This window comes from Sabethes cyaneus, chromosome 2, assembly GCF_943734655.1.
Source record: "Sabethes cyaneus chromosome 2, idSabCyanKW18_F2, whole genome shotgun sequence".
NCBI classification, from domain to species: Eukaryota; Metazoa; Arthropoda; class Insecta; order Diptera; family Culicidae; genus Sabethes; species Sabethes cyaneus.
Window position 1 is genome coordinate 228,764,140 of NC_071354.1, and position 17,859 is coordinate 228,781,998.

General features: G+C 38.6%; 1 protein-coding gene across 5 annotated transcripts in view; it reads right to left on the reverse strand.

Annotated features, from left to right (window-relative positions):
• LOC128738216 (uncharacterized) overlaps positions 1-17,859 on the reverse strand; it is a 114,271-nt gene that overhangs the window by 36,840 nt on the left and 59,572 nt on the right. Inside the window, exons 1-2 of one of the 5 annotated variants that reach the window (XM_053833193.1) lie at positions 3,487-4,004; positions 2,503-2,683 (exon numbers count right to left, since the gene is read on the reverse strand). The exons of 1 other annotated variant lie outside the window; for it this stretch is intronic. The gene's annotated coding sequence lies outside the window, so the exon portion shown is untranslated. Of the gene's footprint in view, positions 1-2,502; positions 2,684-3,486; positions 4,005-14,341; positions 14,427-14,453; positions 14,619-17,859 lie in introns of those variants that run through there. 3 more of the 5 variants (XM_053833192.1, XM_053833194.1, XM_053833191.1) reach the window with 3 other exon arrangements.

Below are 17,859 nucleotides of genomic sequence, written 5' to 3' on the forward strand. Positions count from 1 at the left end.
ACGCCGAGAACCAGGATTCAAATCTTAACCCCGCAGAAGTTTTGAATGACCCAAGCTGTTAAAGTAACTATCTATATCTATAAAAAAGGATTTCTGTCTGTCTGTCTGTATGTCTGTCCGTATGTTCCTTATAGAATTGAAACCTACCGAACCGAGGGGGGCTTCCATACAAATGAAATACAAATTTCCTCATAACTCCAGAACTAATGAAGCAAATTGAACCAAGTTTAGCATGTGGGTGTTTTTGTAGGCAATTTTTCTTTCTATGGTGAATTGAGACCCCTCCCCTCTTTAGGAGGGGAATAATGACCTCTCTCCTTTTTAAGAGGGGGGGCTTCCATACAAATGAAATATAAATTTCCTCATAACTCGAAAACTAATCAAACAAATGGAAGTAAATTTGACATGTGGGTGTTTTTGGAGACAAGAATTTTTTCTATGGTGAATTGAAACCTCTCCCCACTTTAGGAGGGGGGGCGGCTCCTACACAAATGAAATACAAATTTCCTCATAACTCGAGAACTAGTTAATCAAATGGAACCATATTTGGTATGTGGGTGTTTTTAGAGGCATGATTTTTTCTATGATGAATAAGGACCCCCAGGTTTTTAGGAGGGGGGCTCCCATACAAATGAAATACAAATTTCCTCATAACTAGAGAACTAATCAAGCAAATGGAACAAAATATGGCATGTGGGTGTCTTTGGAGACCAGGATGTTTTCTATGGTGAATTGAAACTTCTCCCCGCTTCAGGAGGGGGGAGGGCTCCCATACAAATGAAATACAAATTTCCTCGTAACTCAAGAAGTAATCAAGCAAATGAAACCAAATTTGGCATGTGGGGGGTTTTGGAGGCAGGAGTTTTTTTAATGATGGTTTGAGACCCTTCACCCCTGTGGTAGGGGGATAAGGACTCTCATACAAATAAAACAGAAATTTTTGCGTAACTCAAAAACTAATCGAACTCGAGAAATTTTAGACTCTTTCATAAAACATTAATCAATAACAAGACCACCAAAAACTATCTATAGTAACATTAGATAATTCAGCGCGAGACGGCCATTGCAAATCATTTTCAAAGTTTTTGTCACCCCCCCCCCCCCTTGAAAATTGCCTTGAAAAATCGTGGGGCGAAAAAATAATTTATAGGAAATGAGTTAATTTTTTTTATAAATTCAATTGTCTGTGGGCTCAACAGCTTGAATAACTCGAAAAATGAGTGTACGAGTTGAACTGTGGAATTTCCGAAACTCGGCCAAAAAAATTTTCTTTCGTTTTTGTCTTTTTTCGTATATTTTTGCATGAAAAATAACAACGTGTTTATTAAAAGCAAGAATAGATTTGGTTTTCACGTTTAAACTTTGAGTAAAAATGTCTAAAATCCATATTTTTTTTGCTCGATTAAAAAATTCTGTTTGTTTTTCTTCGCCCCCCTCCCCTTCAGTGGCCCAACACCGGAGGGACAAAAACTTTTTTAAATATTTGTAATGGCCTTATATCTGTTTTCCAATTCAGCCTAAAATTCACGGAGGGACTGATATAATCGGGGCAATACTGTACATGTATTAGTCAAAATATCTTGCATCTTGTGTCCTAATATTGACTGGTTTATCCTGTATACACAATATGTAAGGCCATTACAAATATTTTATAAAGTTTTTGTCCTTCCGGTGTTCAGCCACTGAAGGGGGGGCGAAAAAAAAGCAAAGTGAATCGAGTTTAATCGAGCAAAAAAAACATGGATTTTAAGAATTTTTATTTAAGGTTTAAACGAGAATACCGAATCTATTCTTGCTTATAATATATACGTTAGTATTTTCTATGTAAAAATAGACGAAAAAGACAAAAACGAAGGAAAATTTTTTTGGACGATTTTCGGAAATTCCATTGTTCGAATTTCCATTTCTGTTTCATGCTAGAAGCGTTAATTCAACTCGGAGACTCATTTTTCGAGTTTTTTTTAGACTGTAGAGCCCACAGGCAATTGATTTGATAAAAAAAAATTTGACTCAAATCCTACAAATTATTTTTTTGCCCCCCGATTTTTCAAGCCAATTTCCAAGGGGGGGGGGGGGGGTGACAAAAACTTTTAAAATGATTTGCAACAGCCTAACTACTAAAAATTATGATGAATTTATGCCACATGTGTCATTCCTAATATCCTAATTTCGACAGAATGTTCATTTTTCAAAATTCCACGTTTGGCACTGTTTAAAAAACCTTTTTATCAAATGTTACTATTTGCTTTTATCTATTTACAACTTTAGTTTCATTATTTACGTAAAAATTCTGAGGCGTTTTGCACCGATCACACAGCATTTTGAAGCAGACAACTCCCAACGGAACGTGTCTGCTGCTGACCCAAACTGCTCTGTATCAAGGTAGCAAAATTCAGTTTTGAACCAATTTGAATTTTGCATTACCAAATCAGTGAACTAAATTCAAAAATCAGCAATAAGGTGTTAACAACTACATGATATGATTAACGCAATAGTACATACATGGCGTCCATTCATTCCATTGGTACAGCCCTGCAACAATAGTGCGGTCACATCTTAGGGTACAATCCTCTACACTTATTTTTCAAATTCCACCTGCTTATTATGCGTGGAATTTAAAATCTTTAACGAAAAATGTTTTACATATGATTAACTTTTTTGTAGATCTCTCCTCTGCTGCTATCTATCGTATAATTGAAACAAAATGGATGAACTTTTTATCAGAGAGAAAAAAATTTGTACTAACAAGTGGTTGACGATATGACATCAAGATTTGATGAAAACTTCACGTTGCACTTTGAACGGTTCTAAATTGCATTGATCACTGTATCAAATTGAACACACTTTTTAGGTAACAGCAATTTAAGGTAATTTATGAAGCGATAGTTACGTCAATTAGATGTTTAAACGATGACTATTCATCAACGGTTTGCAAAGTGGCATCTAATTAGCGTTCTAATCTCTGGCACCACTGGGAGCAATGTGATTGGAAAGAAGAAAAAAAATACAAACACTAGAAACAAACGATCGAAGCTAGGCTAGCGAGGAGCAGAAGCTAGTGCACACCTCCTCCTCCTCCTCCTCCTCCGCCTATTTCCGTCTAGCTTGTGCGGAAAATTATGAAATAATCGCTCTCTGCTGAAGTAATAACTACATTCGCTTAGCGAGCACGGCGACACATGGGAGGAATAGACTTTGACCTTGATTTTCAATTTCTCGAATTGGGTACAAGCACTCATCATCGCCGGACGATCCTACTAGCAGCGGTGATTTCGTTCGGCACGATGGCGACGACGCTGATGTCGGAACGGCGGCGCTGCGGTTGCTGCACATTTTCGACGGAACAATCGATCACAAGCAGCAGCAGCCGCAGAAGTGAAGTGCAGGTATGCAAGACGATGACAATTGAGCACATTTAAATGGACAAGAAGTGGACATTTGGCTTCACACGTACGCACAGCTGGTAACGTTTCCATGCACACTTACGTAACACACTGTCAACACACTCGACTGCTCAGCGGAAGATCAACACGCAGCGCGTAAACAGCGTATAAACAGCGATGAGCCGCGCGATTCAAAGAAAACAACACTCCCGACGACGATCGCCAACTACTGGTAATACTGGAGTGGCTGACTGAATCCCGACCCGAGGCGCAAAGCGGCGAACTACGTCAGCATGTGAGCAATCAGTAATCGTATTCATTGAAGAGTACACCGAGACCGAGTAGACCGAACGAATAGGAGTGCGGAGCAACGAAAAAAAAAATCTACGACAATAATTGCTGCGTGTTTACATGCTAATATACTGCAAAGCTCCCCGCTAATCACAGTCTCGAGAACTAATCGCGTTCTACACCAGCAGACGACTACTACTTAACGCATAGACGAGCGAGCGAGCGAACGAACGAGCGAGCGGCCAAAGGGCGGTTCGAATTCCACTCCGTTTTGTGCGCACGTACTGTTGTTGTTGTTGGTTTAGTTGGTTGGTCGGTTTGGTTGCGAAAAAAAAGCGAAAATCTTTTTGCCAACCGCGCAGCCCAACAACGGACAAGAAACTATTTCTAATGCGCTCGCGATCGGTGGCGGCAGTCGGACCAGCCAGCCGCAGCCAGCAGAGACCAGAGTCAGTGCACGAAACTAGAATGACGGCATCGGGTGAGCTTGTGTACACACAACGACGAGGACGACGACGACGACAACGACGATCCGCGGCGACGCGATCACTTTTGGATCGCCCAGCAGTGAGTGGCGAGCTGTTCCAGCACTGTGCGGTAGGAATTTATTCATGAATCTACAGGTATTTGCAATGATTGTACACTCGACACTCAGATAAGATTGGGACTTTATTTATAGGAATTTTGGAACTTTATCAGGTCATTTGCCTTTGTTCCTTAGCAACGAATTGTGACGTAAGCGAGTGTTTTTTTTCGATAACACAGTCAGTGATGCGTTGAAGTTACTGCTCAATTTCAGCTCGTTTCTTCTTCGATCACCGATGTAAGAAAGGCAAAATCGAAAAAATAAGAACCGCGCACATGTGTTCGGGCGAAGCGCGAATTTCATATACAATTTCGCTTCCCCGCTGATTTACATTACGACGCAGTGGCAGCAGCGAGTTCACCCTCCGCGACTTGAACCAAGTGCGAATACGAAAAACATACACAAGAAATTGACGAACGAAAAATAAAAAAAAAAACAAAACCGACATATCTCACTTTGAATTGACTCGGTAGCGCGAAGGCAATAATAAAATCGCCGATCACGTTACAGTTTTGAATACACACACGAAATCGACCGTGTTGTCTTGTATTCTCGCACAGCCTTTTAGCCGTAGCCGTTTTTTTCCTCGTCAGTCACTGCTACTGCTACTTCTTGGTACCAGAGCGAACATTCGTAGGAAATGACACTCTCAGTGGGCGAAGTATTTTCCTCTCGCCTCGTCCGCCCTTTTGCCGTTCGCCCCCCATCCAACCAAAACCCCACCGGCCGACGACGTCGGTGGCGGCGGCGCCCTTATAGACCTGCCCTACATTCCAAAAGCAGAGCTGCTGCCAGAGCGGCAATGGTGCATTCCACCCTCACCCTGACCATTTTCGCCGCGGTCTCTCTATCCGTGTAACGTGCCAACGAACCGTCGTTTTTTAAGTAAGCTGCTCGTACAAAGAAGCCAAATGGCCCACCAAAATGAAAACGCCATCAAGTCTCATTCTTACGCTGCTGCCGTCGTCTTCGTCGTCGCTCGGTTCTTCGACCAACTCACAATATTCGCCAGCCAGCCAGCCAATATCAGCCCACCACCAACACAAAACACATCCGCGAATCGCACGCCGTGTTGCTCTCGGTGAGCTGTGCTGTGCTGTGCTGCGCTGCTGTTGTAAACAGCTTTTGAGCAAAATTCCACAACCTGTAGCGGTGGGTTCGATGGGTGTGTTTTGTGGCACAAAATTTTTTGCGAGGGTTGCCGGTTCGTGAGCGACTGATCTTAAGCAGAGCTTTAGCGGGTTAACTCCCACAATCCAGGGTGACTCCTTGTTTCTTCATTTATGTTTGCCGTCAATTGAAAGAGATGTAGATACACCTTCTAACGCTTTTAGAGCTGTTAGAGTCTGAAATTTTTATTAAATAAACGACATAAAAAATGTATTTAGAATAGATTCCTTGACTTTTTGGTATCAACATTACAACATTCTTCAACAACGGGCTTAAGAGTTATCATCTTTCAAAAACAAGAGTTTGGGAAAATTGCGACGAAAATTATTCTGCGAATTGTGGTAATTTTTACATTAAAAAGTCTAAGATTTTAGAAGTCTAGAAAAATCCATTAAACTAAAACCTGTTTTCCGAGTAACTTACATACTTTATTTGAATTTTGTAATATATCTGATTTAAAAATATCAAGGTAGAGTATTAGAAATGACAAACGAAAAAAAGTTTGTAGAACATTTCTTTCTCATCCACCCACTCATTCCGTCTCAAGACCCACATATTTAGTATTTTTTCTGAAGAGCTAATTTTTTTTACCTGACACAAGGAGGCTGATCCTCTTCCTCATACGTCATACGATCAATATTTTATTTTGAGGTTTTAAAGGGATTATAGCTGTAACTGCTTAATTTTGAGTATGAGTTAAATTCTTGCCATGTGGATGTGCATCAGGCAGGTAAAATATTTCGGAATTTACATTTCTTAGTAAAACAATCTTTCATGTTACAGCAGCAGCTCGTCATACGGAAACTTCGTCACTTCGTCATATCCAAGATTTCGTCCGTCTATCATGGACACGTGGAAGTGGAAACTATTTGAAACACAGCTCAAAATTTCAAATGATTACTACGAGTAATCGGCAAATTCTCTACGTCATATTCAAAACAAATAGGAAAATCAAGATAGCTTTCTCCTGAATCTTTCTCATTATCTGTATCGTTTCATCAATTCTTCGTTTCCACGATTTCATCATGCTGTTTACGCAGTTTTATCTACATCATGTCTTCTTTCATTCATATTATTAGTACGATTTATATAATTTTGCTTCCATTCTTTTCTCTTTGCCACGCTCTTTCCGTCTCAATCATTCTGCCTTTCCTCTATCTTCGTTTCTTTCTGTAATCTTTTACTTTCACTGTCTCTAACTGTGTTCCTTTTCCTTCCATTTCGTTTCTCATTTTATTGCTCTTTTGATTTTTCTTACGTCAAATGTTTCACTTCACCTCGTCATCTCCATTTCTCTACTCTTTTGTCTCTTTTCTTTCTTTTCTTTCTTCATATTCCACTCTTCATCCTTTCTCCTATTTTCTCTCTCTAGATATCTCCCTAATAGCTTTCTCTAGTTGTTTATTTCTTTTGTCCTTTTATCACCATTTTCACTATCTCATTCCGTTTTATAATTCACTATATATTCGTTTTTTCGTTCATCCGTCTCTTCGCTTTCATTCGCCTTTCGGCGTCATTTCATTATTTGGCTTTTGTTTTGTGCAACACATAAATCTCGCTCTTTTCACCTCTTTGTTCATATATTTTTCCTCATCTTCATCATCTTCATCATCTTCACATCTTCACCACATCGTACTCCACTAAGTATATCGTTTCTTCTCTCTTTCGTTATTTCTTTCTTTAATGTTTTACTTTCTTTTTTTATTTTCACTCTATAGCAATTACACTTTACGTTTTCTTTCTTGGGAAAGAGTAAATGGTGGAAGTGGAAGCGAACCACAACTCTCAGTGTTCGTTTGAGTGTGTTAGTCCATTTAAACCATCAGGACGTCTATGTTTAATCTCAACACTTTATTCATTTCCACTGGAGTGTAATAACGCATAAAAACGCCTAAAGAACGGCTTCAGTGTAAAACAAAAAGATTCCTCGTGATGTGATCTATTAGTTCAATTTTGAGTAAAATTTTAGGTCCCATTTCAAGTCCAATTTCATATCCTATTACCAGTTCCATTTCATGTCTCATTTTAATACCCTACCACGGGGGTGTGGTACCAGGGGTGTGGTACCACAGGGGTCTCAAACCATAAAAAAATTCCTGCCTCCAAAATCCTCCACATGCCAAATTTGGTTCCATTTGCTTGATTAGTTTTCGAGTTGAGAGAAAATTTGTATATCATTTGTATAGAAGCCCCCTTCCGAATTCACCAGAGAAATTTTTTTTGTTAGATTATAGTACCATAGCTTGGGTCATTCGTGACTTCTGGGGTTCTGGGGTTGGGATTTGTACCCGGGGTCCTCGGCGGGAGAGGCGTGAATGCAGACCACTACGCCGGGACTGACCCCTAGAACAAAATTCTTGCCTCCAAAAACCTTCACATGCCAAATTTGGTTCCATTTGCTTGTTTAATTCTCGAGTTAAGAGGAAATTTGAAGTGGGAAGGGATCATAATTCTCCTCCAAAAGAGAGGAGGGGTTTCAATTAACCATAGAAAAAAATCTTGTCTACAAAAACACCCACATGCTAAATTTTGTTCCATTTGCCTGATTAGTTCTCGAGTTATGCAGAAATTCGTATTTCATTTGTATGGGAGCCCCCCTGCTCTAACCATCATAAATATCTTCCCCGGCCTCAAAAACCCCTACATGCAAATATTCACGCCGATCGGTTCAGCAGATTTCGGTTCTATAAGGAACATACGGACAGACAGACAGAAATCCATTTTCATAGGTATAGATTTCAAGCTCCATTTAAAGTCCCGCTTGAGTTTCAACTTCAAATTTAGTTTAGAATCAAATTTCTAGTTCGATTTGAGGTGAAGCAAGTATAACTCAAATCTAAACACAAATCCAATTTTAAATCAACTTTGAAGTTCAATTTAAGTCCAATTTGATGTGAAATCCTAAGTTTAATACCTATTTTATATCCCATTCAAAGTACCATTTTCAACTTCAATTTGGAATCCAATTTTAGTTTCAATTTCATGTCCCTTTTCAAGTTTAATTGCAAGTCCAATCCCATGTCCTATTACATGTCCCATTTGTATTCGTCTTTCGTGTCCAATTCAAAGTCCTATTTCAACTTCAATTTTAAATCCAATTCGATATTTTTCAACTTCAATTTTAGATTTCAAATTCAAATCCATTTCCCAGTCAAATTTTAACTACAAATTCACGAAATCTAGTACAATTTACAGTAAACTTCAATTTCAATTAGTTTGAGGTGAAATTTCTAATTCAATTTGAGTCCAACTTATTCCAAATTCAAATCCAATTAGTCTACTTGAAATCCCATTTTGAGTCAAATTTGCAGTCCAATGTAAAGATCAATTTCAATTTCAAGTTCAGTTTCAAACGAGAATTCAAATTTATTTTTAGTTGAAGTTTGTCCCATTATAGGTACTTCATGTCCAGTTCAAAATTTTGTTTTTACTTCAATTTTAAGTCGTATCACAAATTGAATTTTTGTTTCAATTTCATGTCCGTTTTTAAGTTGAGCCTCCCGGTTGGCCTCGAGGTAAGACGCTGGTCTAATAAGCCAGTCGTCGTATGTTCGAATCTCGGCTGGGAGAGGCTGTTAGAGTCAATAGGATCGTAGCACTGACCCCGCACTGTCTTGTATTCTAACAGCTGGTTGCGAAGTCTGTCGTATAAAAACAAAAAGTTCAAATTTCGCTAACGGAATTAGCACCCCGACTTTGCTTTTAAGTTGATTTCATATATAAAACCCCATTTCAAGTCCACTTTAAAGTTCGATTTAAGTCCAATTTGAAGCAAAATTTCAACCTCAAGTCATATTTAATGTCCCATTTATAGTTCCTTTTCAACTTCAATTTTCAATCCAATTTTAAGTCCTATTTCAAATTCAATTTCATGCCCCTTTTCAAGTTCAATTGCAAGTCCAATTCCATGTCCTGTTACATATCCCATTTGATGTCCCATTTGTAGTCCTCTCTCATTTCTAATTCAAAGTCCAATTCGAAATTTAATTTTAGATTAAAAATCAAATCTATTTTTCAATCAAATTTCAACTACAAATTCACAAAATCTAGTGCGATTTAAACTTCAATTTTGAGCCCAATCCAATGTCAAGATTAATTTATTGTAAAATTCAAATCCTATTTCACTTCAGGTTTTATGTTGTTTCCAATTTGAAGTCCAATTTAAAGTTTAATTTGAAGATCAATTTCAATGTCTAATTCAAATTCATGTCTAATTTTTCCCATTTCAGGTCCTTCATGTCCAATTAAAAATACTGTTTTTACTTCAATGTTAAATCTTATCCCCCTATCCCACATTGAGTTTGTAATTTCATGTTTCTTTTCAAGCGGAATTTTAAATCCAAATTCACAAATTAAAATATGATTTCAACTTCAATTTCATCTCCAATACCAAATACAATTTCAAAATCAATTTGAAGTAAAAGTTGCATTTCAAGTCCAATTTTATGTCCCATTTTAAGTTACATTTCATATCCCATCTCATGTCCCACGTTCCATTTCAACTTCAATCTTGCATCCAATTTGAAGTTCAATGTGCAATGGTTCGCAAATTTAAGTACCATTAAAAGTCTAATTGAGTCGCTCAGAAGGAAAGGGGTGTAAGTGACAAAAAGTATATTTCGAGAAAATCGGATCCAAAGTTAAGCTAGAAGTCAGCTAGAAAATTCGTCAGGTTAAAATACAAAACTAATGGCGCACTATGGTTCTGTTAACTTCACTTTATTAATTTCTATTGAAATCTTGGAAAAGCATTTTATAATTTTTGGGAGATATAAGACATTTTTGAAAATGTTATTTGCACTTACACACCCCTTTCCTTCCAAGCGAAACCCAACTTTTATTTTGCTCTTTTTTTCATGTTTCTAAAAAAGTCATTAAACGGTAAAATTTTGACATGAATTTTCTAGCATGCATAAAACCATGCTCAAAGTATCGTTTCCTATCATTATCTCGATTTTTTCAATTTTGACACTTACACCCCTTTCCTTCTAACCCCCTCAATTGAAGTCTCAATTCCATGTCTGACTTTAAGTTCAATTCCAAGGCGAATTTGAAGCCTAGCCTGAATTAAAATTTCGAATTAAACTTTAATCCGACCTCATGGCTTATTTAAGGTTCGAATTGAAGTTCAATACAATTCCAATTTACAATCCAATGTCAAATAACACTTTCATTGTTAAGTTAAAATTGAAAGGTAGGTACCCCAGTTTCTGTTTGTGTTTGGGATTATTTTTCTCTTTCCTCAATTCGGTTTGCTTCATTTCCTTTCCTCGGTTTTCGTCCGCTTTCTACCTAATATAAAATAATTATGTATATTATTTACTCAGCACATCAATAGAATAAATTGAAATCATCGCTTAAAGGGCGAAACCGTGCAGAAACGGATGTATGCAGAATGTATTATGTAGAAATGTATTTTCCGGAAGAACTTGTGAACAGTCACCTTTGCTATTGCTTCGCTAATTGTGTAACAACGACAGCCCAGCAGGAGTATGGTTGTAGATTTTCCAACCGTTGACTACCAAATCCGGAAGTGATCGTTTTGTTTCACAACGGTTTTAATTCAGGGTCTTTTACGACAACGCACTGTTGCTTCCGAGAAGAAGCGTTGTTTTCAACGAGGCTTCAAGAAGAGCAGCATCAAAAAGTGGCGTCACCGATTCATCATGAAATTTTGCGGAACGTGGGAAATGATCCCAAGATATGCACAAGGCAAGAAGCGGCACAGCCCTGTGTCACACTGGAAGGTGTGGAGCGTGCTGAACCGGGTAAAAATGCTTCCCTTCCAAACTACAGATTCAAGAACTGCTGCCTGCGCATAAAGCTAAGCGGCTTGACTTTTGCAAGATTATGCTTGCCAAAGTGGATGCGAACCCTCAATTTGTAGAAAACATGATTGTGGCTGTTGTTGTTTTTCGTACGTGTTAGACCGTGTCCGTTGCACGCAGTGATCTAGTGTGCTATGCACTAAGTATGAATTCGTGCAGTTTTCAGATGCTAATTCAACACTCAACAGGTTACGTTTAAAATTAAATTGCAACGATATTAAAAGAGAGTTTCACGCTAAAGAGCCAGATGTAGAACAGTATCAGAGGTTCAAATTGGTAGATAAAAGCAATCAACTTTATTATACTTTTTTAGATGAAATTTGATAAAGACGCCTTGAGAAACACTTATTTCAAAGCTTTTTGTTTCTGAAAGATTACTAAATTTCATTAAGTAGAAGGTTTAACGGCAATTTTCAATGTAAGATTTGCGCAGCAACAGAATTGAGCCATCTAGCATGCTTTTTGTACTACAGCTAATTTAATGGAAACAGAACCGAAAACTAAAAATGTTTCATAACTGTGTAACGATTGAGATTTTTTTCATCAAATGAGGTTCCTTATCATCTCCTGAAATATTGTGTTAACACTACCTAGCACTCTGTATAAGGGTGTGGCGGTAGTTTAATTGCAAAAACACTTGGGTACCATTCCAAACCAGAAACTGGAAGCAAACCAATAGCAGCTTATAAAAAGGTGGAGGGAACGGTTAAGGTTAATTGCTCCCGAAATCCAAAATATTTCAAAATGTGATGTTTCCAAGAAGGTCGGCGTTTGACAAAGCTACCTCCAAATAGTCAAGGTAAAAGCTGGATTACATGCATATACGGTTCACAACTTCCCGAACTGTGATGAACGCTAGCAAACTGTTGCCAAAATCCGAACTAGAAAGCTCTACACGGAGATGCTGAAACGTACGTCAAAGCTGACTTCTAGTAAATTCCAGAACAGGTGGTTTACACCGAAAAAGATAAATTCAAAGTGGGTGTAGGTTTCAAAAAGAAGAAAACGTTGAAGCTCGCATCTTTGTGTTTCGAAATGCTATGCATTAAAACTGTTTTATAGCAAGATAATGCATCAGTCGTTAATTTGTTCAATATAAAATGTTAAAACAAACAAACCTTTGGTCGCAGCTATGGACAGCACACTCTTTCTAGCAAATTCTTCACTGGTGACTCCAAAAGTATGACTATAAAATGATTTTTCTAAACTAATAAACTAATTTCGTTATAACATTTATCAAAATCTGTGAAAGGATTTGCTTGCTATTCGCATCCCCCAGGTCTGTCATAAATTTAAAACCTGTTCGAAAGAACACGGAAAAGTTGTAGAGAATGAAGGGAAAAATAATTCTAATATAGTACTACATTCAATTAACTTCATCGCATATGTGGTAGATGATTTGAAATAATTCTTCAGATTAATTTCAATGCAAAACATTGCTATTGATTCCATTTTACCAAGGTAACTCCACACACCAAGCCCACCGTGTGCCGTGCGCTCGCTTCAGCTGACCGTGATGTGTATAGAATGACCACGAGGAAACCACTCGAAATTTATCATCCCATGAGTCCCCGTGTTGTCGTGTTTGATTTTGGTTTTATTTATGTTCGGGTATATTCCGAGTATACTTTATACCACCACGACCAACTCGGCGTCGTGCGGCGACAGTGGGGCAGTAAATTTAGAAAATTTCATCGCGGACATTTTTCCGCGAGGTGCGTCAAAGACCTTCCCGGCGCGAAGATCCGCTTGAATGCCGTCAATCTCTGAAACCGCTATCCATCTATCTATCTATCCGCTAGCATCATGTACTGTTAGCATTAAATCACACCGCTCGGTTTTGCTGTTACTTGCTGTTGGATGACCGCACACCGCCGTCGTTTTGTGATGATCGTCAGGGCGACGGATGGGACACGGACCGGACGGTACGGTGATCGCGCGCACTGTCGCCACCGCCACCGGTAGAGTGCATCGGTTGTCTCTTAATCATCGTCGTGTTTCCCGCCTGCATGCCTGCAAGTATCATCCGTAGCGGCAGGCGCACATATCGCGGCGTTCGTTCGCGAGATTGACCGTGTCTAGTATCGGCGGGTCCGCTCTACGGTACATCGCTGGCTAATTTTATACGTAGTTATTTTTCACTCTCTTTTTTTGCGGCTGCTGGTGCTGCTGCTGCCGCTGCTATCACATACCCTGAATGTTTGTATATTTGCACTCACAGTGACTGGCTGTAATGATCGGGAGGGCAACAACGCGACGGTTGGCTAAACAGCAGGCAGGCAAGCAGGCAGGCAGCAGCGCACACTAACTGATGATATTTGATATTATTCACTGCTGAAAGATCGCTAGGGTGTCCTGTTTTGCTTCCACTCCAAATATTACCGTTCACAATTAAAACAAAAACTTATACCGATTGATTTATATCGAATCAATTGACTTCGTAAATAAAATCTAAGGAACACCCCACCGACAGGCTAGGATGCCATCATGAACACACCAACGACTCACATAAGTGACAGCTAGAGTTAGCCAGTCAGTCCGTCCGAACGTCGTCGTCGTCGTCGTCACTTGAGCCGTTTTGTTGTTTTTGTTGTTGTGCCAGTCCTGCCTGCGCTGAGCCACATTGGCAGCCGAATGGCGTCGGACGACTGTCCCCAGAAGCGCCTCGCTCTTTAGTCGACGGCATGCATTAATGTGGGTTTTTAAAATACGCGCTTATCGCATCGCAGAGTATTGCTTGCCACAGATAACAGCTATCAGCCAGCGCGATGAAGACGACGACGACGGTTTCCCCCACCGGGCAGGCAGGCAGGCAGACGATTGCTACCGCCGCGCGGTTGCCCTCGCGCTTATTGATTCGAACGGTTTACTTTTATCGTCTCCGTCTATCAGCAACGCGTACTTTGGATGATTAATTTTTGGTACCCATCACGCCACACGGATGGATAGATTGATAGCGCGGTTAGAGTGAAACCGATTGCGATAACAGAAATGCAACAACATAAATTCGCAACCTGACCGTTTTGACAAAAAAATAGTTAAGACCGAACAGGACTTCGAACCTCCTGGTAGAGTTCACGTACTTGATTTGATCAACTTAGGGGAACCCAACCGGCAACGACAGTGAAAGGACCTTCAGTGGGCGCCCACTGAACCGTCGAATAAGCGTAAAAATAGCACAAGAATGCAACGCACTTGATTCACTCGCCGAAATAAAGAAAACAACAACACTTTCTTGGGAACGTCTTTCTCGTTTCACTGACGGCAACAGCAGCTACAACAGCTACAGCAACTGGTATGACGATGATGCTGATGATGATAATGACCGTAAGAATAAAAGGAATCTCGCGCGCTCGACTCTGAACTGAACTAAACTAAACTGAACTGAACGAAACGAGCAGCTTCACGGCGTGAACGCTGAACTGAACTGAATTCAAATGTAGCGTTTCGGATTTTGATAAGAATATCAATGTTCGGAAGGGGGCCAGTGGTTGCCCACCGTGCGGCCAGAAAGCGGCCCGAAAAGGTTTAGTTTATGAAGGTTTTAGTATGGCAGTCTGGCTTAGCTGTTTGCGGTATGTGAGCAATATTTTTATTTGCTGTACATTTATTTATTTTGTGTCTGTTCGGCTTACAAATTTAATCTTGTCCATTTGAACTTATTTGGGTCTTCCTCAAAGACTCCTTCCTTCCTTTTTGATGCACGATGACCCTTGACCAACAACGGTATAGTTGAATACAATAGGCGATTTAATACGGTAAAACGTCATAGCTTCGCATTCACTGGTGCTGATAGTCAAATACCAGTTCGATTTGCACTAGTTTATGAAAGTGTCCAAAAGAATCTGAAGACGACAGCTATCCTCGTTGCAACAGATAGTCAAGCCTTAACAAAAAATTAAAAAGAAACAAAAGTGGTCCCAAATTACTACCTTGCGGAGCACTAGAATTATATACAGGGTAATAGGTAGCTTAGTGCAGATATTTAAGCGAGTGATAGAGGATCATATTTGATGAAAAAAATCCTTCTACGCATATGGCCAAATCTTAATCGTTACAGGGTTATTGAACATTTTTAATTTTCGGTTTTGTTTACCTTAAATTAGCTCTGGTACAAAAACCGTGCTAGCTAGCTCAATTCTGTTATCTTCATTCGAAAGATGAAAAAACTTTGTACTAAAAATTGCTTTTAAACCTCCAACTTCATGAGATTTAATAACTCTTAAAAAGCAAAAAGGTTTGAAATAAGTGTGTCTTAAGGCATTTTTATCATATTTTTCTTAAAAATGTGTGATAAAACTGATCGCTGTTATTCACCAATTTAAAGCTCTAGTACCGTGCTAGAATTTGTTCTTTGACGTAAAATGTCTATCTCTTTTAGTTTCGTTGCAATTTCATTTTAAACGTATGGTTTTGTGTGTTGAATTAGTACCTGAAAACTACTCGAACTCATACATCACGCATAGCACACTAGATTACCGCGTGCGCTGAACATATTCTGACACGTATGAAAAACAACAACAATGTTTTTCATAAATTGAGGATTCGACTTTACTTTAGCTTGCATAATCTTGCAAAATAATTTTACTAAATTATTTCATTCAATAAACGCTTTGGGATGAAAATAAGGTACAAGGTAGAAAATAATGTATGCGCGGAAATCTAAAGAAATTATACTATAAAAAAAGTTCCCCGTAATTATTGAGCTATTGAGAAAATTGTTAAGAAATAAATTCTAAAATAAATTCACAGCAAACTCTTGACGCTACATTTTGACTGAACTTGGCGCTCTGCTATTTTTTTTCGACTTCGCAGCGAATTGTTGGTGCACAAAGCATTTGCGGGGCTAGTGGTCCTTTGGGATATCATCTTTCATCTCTATCAGGTTCTCTCAGTTGAGATTCGAACATATCTCGACCTCGAGTCCTTTGAATAAACCTTTCGAAGCGATGGTGAAACCTATTTTCGTTCAATGAGCAAAGTTGCTGTATTTGAACTAAACCGAATTTCAGAAGCTGACCACGATCAAGTTCACGGTTTCTAAAAATGAGCCCGAGACCAATTGATTGACAGTCAAAATATTGTGGAATTGTGTTTGGTTTTCAAAAAAAAAAGATTAAAAAAGATTGAAACTCTACTCAAATTTATTCAAGATGTTGTATGTTGTTGATTGTACATGCCTTAACGGGACTGTAGTATTTCTACCACACCTACCCCGTTTGAGAAGAATAACGCAACGTTGCGCTTTTTATTCATCTTTTTGCAGTGACTAGAGTCAATATGATCGTAGTAGTAACCCCGCAATTGTCTTATACACTAGTAGTTGATATCACTAAGAGCGAAGTCTGCCGCACGAAAAATCGGAAAGTTATACTCAGCCAGAACCCAGGACTTTGCTTAAGGTGTTTCTTTTAATCATCTTCTGGAAGATTAAATAACCGAGATGAAAATCTATTGCCTGCGATTGATGAGGCTCAGAGTAAACCACAATACTAATTCAAACTCCGGGTGACACCCGGAGTGAGTTTTTTGGTTATTTGCAATCCAAAGATAAATGTCCGTATATCCTTCGAAGAGGAACCCGGAAACCGGAAACAACATTTTCACAACTTATTTCACGAAAATGGTCATATATTGGTTGTTTCTCGGATTTTCGTTCTCTTTTCACCAACCTACCTAGTTTTTGGACTACAGTAATGTTCCGATTTTGTCAGCTCCATGCTGAATTTTGCTGGCTGACAAAATGGGGAAATTGACAAAATTGGGAAATTTTTGGTTCGAAAACTTTTTCAAAATTTAAGACTTAAGACCTTGCAATATCTAAGACTTCTACTAAAAATTAAATTTTAACGCTCAATTGGTCAACCGAAAGCTAAATGAACCGGGCGCAGCACACTGCTCCAGAACCTTTTTTTGGTGCGCATAAGCTTCGAGCGGGAAAACTTGGTTTTATGTTTTGGAACCTTTGAAACAGTTTCTTAAAATTAAAAGTTCTATCGTCCAGAAGAATTCAAATTTTAATTAATCCCCCTAAAAGTGCAATAAAAAATTTATTTTCTTCAGTTTCAATATAACACATTGACGTGTTTTGCAAAATTTTACAGCAAATTATTACAAAAAATTTTGCTAAAGACAGTAATCTTCTATCTCTCCAGCAAAGATAGAAAAATCCATAAAAGATCGTTAAAATCAGTTTTTCTATTTTAGCTGTTTTTGTAGTTATTGTATAATTTTTTTCTGTTTTACAAAGTTGTACAAATAGTAAAAATACACAACATTGCTGAATATAGTAAACCTCTATCTTTGCATGTTTAGAAACTATAAAACTTTTACTATAAAAATACTCTAATTTTGACTCCGAATTACTCGCAAGAATGCATCATTTTATTCAAAAATTCTCCCCAGAGAATCAGACTAGTTTCATGCAGGCTGAAAAGTTTTATAAATCATGCTTAAAAGGCTGACAAAATCGGGACAAGAAGCAGATAAAATCGGGGATAGACAAAATCGGGAGCTGACAAAATCAGAACATTAATATATTGGTATATGTATATGTAAAAAATTAGACAAATATTTGCTTTCTTCAGCAATACTGTAGGTA